At 54.4% G+C, this 5,643-nt stretch overlaps 1 long non-coding RNA gene across 1 annotated transcript; it reads left to right on the top strand.

Annotated features, from left to right (window-relative positions):
- Nucleotides 1-4,052: 4,052 nt before the first annotated feature.
- LOC106723732 lies at nt 4,053-5,341 on the top strand. The gene is made up of 3 exons (XR_001359444.1): nt 4,053-4,250; nt 4,351-4,669; nt 4,837-5,341. It is a non-coding gene; the product is annotated as an uncharacterized LOC106723732 (long non-coding RNA).
- The last annotated feature ends 302 nt before the right edge of the window (nt 5,342-5,643 follow it).

The raw sequence follows: 5,643 nt of genomic DNA, 5'->3' as shown, positions 1-5,643 counted from the left end.
GGGGCGGGGGGCGGGGACCCGCGAGGCGACGGAAGGCGACGTCACCGCCGATGCCATGTTTGTTGAGGGCAAAGCTCGGGCTCGTTCTTTGGGGAGCACCAAGCGCTCAGGTGGATGGAGCGTCCTCCCAGGGACCAGGGGGTCCTGGTTCGATTCCCGGTGGGGCACGTGCCCGGGTTGTGGGCTCCACGCCCAGTAGGGGGTGCAGGAGGCAGCCAGTGGGTGTGTCTGTTGATGTTTCTCTCCCTCTCCCTCCCTCTCTATCTGAAAATCAATAAAAACATTTATAAAAAATAAAGGAGAATTTACTCTTTAAAACAAACAAACAACAAACAAAAAAAATGCTTCCGGATGACCTGTTGGAGGGTGAACTTCTGGTTTTGCAGGTGGGGAAACTGAGGCTTAGAAGGAGGAGGCGGGACTGACCCAGGGGCAGGCCACGGATCTGCTGGCCTTCAGACATCCTGACCCCCGCGCCAGGGCGCTGGAGATTGGGTTGGGCTGTCCAGTTTCTCATCAATGGATGGGCACAGAGTTCTGGCAGAGGGGGCAGTGGGACAGGCACAGGCACAATGGGCCAGGGAGGAGTGTCCGCAGGGCAGGAAGTCCTGGGTGCCTAGCAATGGGCAAAACTGGGAAAACATGAATCACAGGCTAGGCCAGTGATGGTGAACCTGTGACACGCGTGTCAGAGGTGACACGCGAACTCATTTTTTTGGTTGATTTTTCTTTGTTCAATGGCATTTAAATATATAAAATAAACATAAAAAATATAAGTCTTTGTTTTACTATGGTTGCAAATATCAAAAAATTTCTATATGTGACACGGCACCAGAGTTAAGTTAGGGCTTTTCAAAATGCTGACACGCCGAGTTCAAAAGGTTCGCCATCACTGGGCTAGGACCTTACCCCAGGTGGCCTCCCCTCCCCTGGCATGTCGCTGGCCATGTGGTAGACCCCTTCGAGGAGGACAAGGGGGCCGGGGAACAGCCTCACAGACTCCCACACAAGCCCCTGCAGGACCCTCCCCTGAGCACTGAGCCCTCGGGACAGTGAGGTTCTGACCCACATCACATCATCGGAGGAACAGAGCTGCGGGTCTGCTGACCACAGAGACAGGGTTTTGGTCAGACGAGAGGTAACATCTAGGCCTCAGTGTGTCTCATCTCCAGGCCCAGAAGAGCAGCGGAACCAGACAAGGCGAGGCCGTGGCCGGCATCAGGCCCAGCTGCACTGACTGATGGCCTCCTGCCCTAGTGCCAACCCCTCCGTCCGTCTGTGGAGACCAGGACCCTGTAAGGACACACCTGGGAAGCTGATGAATATTCTATTGAGACCTTCCCAGAGACCTCCCCTAAAATTCCCACCTTCAGAAAATAGATAAAAACCCTTAAGACCAGGGCCCCATGTACTCGCTCCCTCCCCTCTCTCACGCCCTCCCTGTTCCCCCTTCTTTCCTCAGCTGCCGACCCTTTGATTTCCTTCTCCTAAGCTCCCAGGGCCCTTCTCTCCTCTGTAACTTGTTTCCCGAGTCCATGAGGCCCAGCTGGCTCACTCCTTCCACCTCTGACTTTCTAAATAAACTTCTTGCGTCAGAGATCTTGCTCTGAATTTTCTTAGGCGAACTCAAAAACAAAGGCCTAATACATCATTGTTAACAGTTCCCCCGTCCCTCTGTCTCTCTTTCCTTTCTCTCTCTCCCCTTACCCATCTCCCTCTTTCTCTCTTTCTTCTTTTCTTTCCTTTCTCTTTCCTCTTTTCTTATCCCCCCCCCTTTTTTCCCCTTCACTAAAAATGATAACAGAAGCCCGGATGGTGTGGCTCAGTGTTTGAGTGTCGACCTGTGAACCAGGAGGTCTCGGTTAGATTCCAGGTCAGGGCCCAGGCCCAGGCTGTGGGCTCCATCCCCAGTGTGGGGCATGCAGGAGGCAGCTGATCCATGATTCTCTCTCATCATTGATGTTTCCCTCTCTCTCTCTCTCTCTCTCTCTCTCCCTCCCTCCCTCCCTCCCTCTCCCTCTCCCTTTCGCTCTGCCATCAATAAAAATATATATTAAAAAAATGGTAACAGAAGAAAAAACTGGAAATAGTAAGTATGGAGAATTGAAAAGCAAACAAGTGGTTGAGAAAAATCTGGGAACACGCTTTCTTTTGGGAGGGAAGGGGGAGGGTGTGTTAGAGGAGACGTACAGAACGCGGGGGTCAGGGGCTCAGCCATGGTTGGACTGTGGGACTTGGGCAAACACACCGTGAGCCCTGTCCAGTTCTGTGTTCCCATCCGTGAAATCCAGGGTTGTACTCGGCGATCTCTGAAGTCCTTCTCACACCTTGGCACTTTCTGAGTCCATGAAAACAGATGGTGCAAGATAGAGGGTTGGCTTCCTCTCTCTGGGCTGACTGTAGTAGACAGAGCAGACACGTCTTAATTCCTCATCTGTGAAATGTGGTTAACAATAGGACTTCCTATTGTTGTGAAAGTTAGTATAGTCCCGAGGAGTCGAGTGAAGAAATCAAACAGAGTCACTGCCATCAAGCAGTTACATGACCGAAATCGGTGTTTTAGTTCAGCCCAGACCCGTGGTTGGCAAACTGTGGCTCTTGAGCCACATGCGGCTCTTTGGCCCCTTGAGTGTGGCTCTTCCTAAGCCTTAGGAGTACCCTGATTACGTTTTAGGAGTACCCTAATTAAGTTAATAACAATGTACCTACCTATATAGTTTAAGTTTAAAAAATAATTTGGCTCTCAAAAATTTTTTCAATTGTACTGCTGATATTTGGCTCTGTTGACTAATGAGTTTGCCGACCACTGGCCCAGACAGAATTCAGAGCAAGGGTTCTGGTAGGTTGAGGAAACAGTTCGATTCCTGTTCTAACCAGCTCCGGAACGCAAACGTCGGAACTTTCCAGTCCCGCGTTAATGCCTGAATACACACCAAACCCCCAGAGAACCCTCTGATGACAGGCTCGTGTATTTAGGCCGCCAGCTGGTGAGAGGGTGAGCATCTCAGACCAACCCAGAGGCTAACACGCAGCACCAAGCCTGCTCAGGAATGTGCTCTTTTACTGTACAAACCCTCAGCTTCTCTCTCTTCTTCAGAACGCTCCGGGCCTGGCCTGGTTGTGTTTCCGGTTGGCAAACCCTCAGACCCTCGAACAAATCTTTTCCCCTTATTTCTAGCCAAAGCCCCTGATTCATTGACACCCACTCAACAACACCTGGGCACAGTCAGCGATGACTACAGAAATGTTCCCTGTGATTGTTGCTCCATTAGCCGTCTACTTAAGGCTCCATTATCACGGAAAAGCTTGGTGTGCCTTATGCAACCGCACCGAACATGGGGGCCAGGCAGCCCCCTCCCTCTGTGCCGATTCCCCTGGAGGGACAGGAGGGGATCTAAAGGTGTTGCCGCTGGAAATGCCAGCGGGGAATGGTAGAGGGATTACCCGAGGTCAGACCGCTCAGGGATGCCGGCGCTGGGGGTTTCCGTCAGCCTCAGAAACCCGGGCAGGTGTGGTCCTGGTGCCCCTCCCGGGGATGACTCAGCGGGAAGAGAGCCGCTGGCCTCCCGGACCAACCCTTTCCTGCTCCCAGGGGCATTCCCAGGGCGTCCACACAGCCGGCAGCCTCCCCCTTCAGGCGGATGACCTGAGGTTGGCTCAGGCGGTTCGGTGCAGGTGGGGAGCCCGGCTGTGCTGACAGGGTGCCTCCCGGAGTGGACAGGCTCTTTCCTGCCTCCCCCTTGCCCTGGCACTCAATGGAGCTGCGATTGCTGTGTGATTGGCCAGGGCTCTCCCCAGGGCGGTACCTGCTTGCTTCCCTGCCCGAGATTCCTAATTGCTTCACTGTCAGGGGTGAGGGGAGGCTGCCTTGAAAAGCACACAACAGGCACCACCCCACCCCAAACAGAACCCCGCCCTCCAGCAACCAGGTAGTGCCTGCATACACCCCGAAAGGACGCCGGACCTCGATACTGTATTCACCCGCATCGAGGCACCCGCCGGGGTTTTTCCTCTGCTTCGAAGACTTGCCAGTTCACATCTGGTCAGCATTTCCCTTTAGGAAACTCTCAAGATTTCCTGCGTAAAGGGAACCAGGGGAGAAGGGGAAATAGAGAAATCCCCTTTTAAGAAACTCCCTTGCTTCATGCCATTGCTCAACCACAACTTCCCTCAGGGGCCAGCCTCCCCAGCCCAGGACGGCTGCTGCCAGGGATGTCCGCTCTGCAGAGTCTGATCTCCATAGCAACCCCGTGAGCCAGTGTGGAGGTGACAGGGGCAGAAAGAAAATGCGGGGGACCAGCTATAATGGTAAGAACTACTAACCAGGCTCTGTCTTTATTCCGATGAAAGAAGGCACATTCTCACCTGGCCGGGAGGGAGTCGCACCTGGGGCCTGGAAGCTCACCTGGAGATGCAGGTTTTCATGGGAAGATGAACAGCCTTGTTGCAGAAGCCAGAATCGCCAGCCCTTTGAAGACCCCCAGCCCTTTGCATACCCGCAGGCCTCTGCAAATACCTGTAAACTGCCCACTTGGCATCCCTCCCCCATGGAATCTTTGTGCTTCTACCCACGAGAAGCAGCAGCTGACGGTGGGGGGCAGAGCAGATGTCTGTGGCTGACCTGCTGAGCTCCCACGCTGCCGCTGGCAGGATTAGAATAAACGCTCAGGTGATTCAACCTTGTTGGCTCCAGTAGTGACAGGCAGCCCGGACCCCCTGGCTGTCCGGTTTCAGAGGGAGGCACTTCCTCCTCCTCCTATTTCCATGGGAGAGAGGGGTTTCTGAGGCCTGTTCCCTGCACCGACCAGTCCCCTTGCCTCCCACTCACTTCCCCAGGACGACAGGTGACTTCCAGCGAAGGCTCAGCGCTGGGCCGGACCCCCTGTCCCCGGCAAGGGCATGTTCCTCCCCGCTGTCTGCGGTCGCTCTCTGTGTCCGCGGCTGCATGAAGCCTTTTCACCTCAACCACATCCTCCGGTCCAGCCTGGTCTCCTCCGAGGTGGCATTTCGGTCTCTACCTGTCTGGCACCTGCTTTTGCTTCTCAGTCCTGAAAGCAGGAGAGGGGTTTCTCTGGCCTCGAAAACTCCAGCAGCGGTGGCTGCTACTATCACCCCCATGTCAACGATGAGGCAACAGGAGCACAGAGAGGCTCTGGAACGTTCCACAGAGCTGGTAAGGGCAGCAGTAGGAACAGGCATGTGAATCCAGGCACGTGCGATGCCATGACGACAACCCTTTATATGCAACCAGCCCGCTTTTCTGCCCTTTCCCAGAAGTGAGCGAGAGGAGGCAATATGTCCTTGTGACCAGCCCCCTGGCGCTTAGGGCCTGCCGGCCTGCGGATGCTGTCACAGCGGATGGACCTGCCCGGCTGGCGTGGCTCAGTGGTTGAGCATCGACCTATGAACCAGGAGGTCAGGGTTCGATTCCCGGTCAGGGCACAGGCCCGGGTGGCGGGCTCCACCCCCAGGTAGGGGCGTGCAGAAGGCAGCCGATCAATGTTTCTCTCTCATCATTGATGTTTCTCTCTCTCTCTCTCCCTCTCCCTTACTCTCTGAACTCAATAAAAAATATATTAAACAAACAAACAAAAAGCAGACGGACTTGCACACATAATGTTGCTTAATATACCCGGCCAATCT

The sequence above is a fragment of the Myotis brandtii genome, unplaced genomic scaffold, assembly GCF_000412655.1.
Source record: "Myotis brandtii unplaced genomic scaffold, ASM41265v1 scaffold633, whole genome shotgun sequence".
Classification (NCBI taxonomy): domain Eukaryota; kingdom Metazoa; phylum Chordata; class Mammalia; order Chiroptera; family Vespertilionidae; genus Myotis; species Myotis brandtii.
Note: the sequence above shows the minus strand (reverse complement) of the source record. Positions and strands in the feature narration are given on the sequence as shown.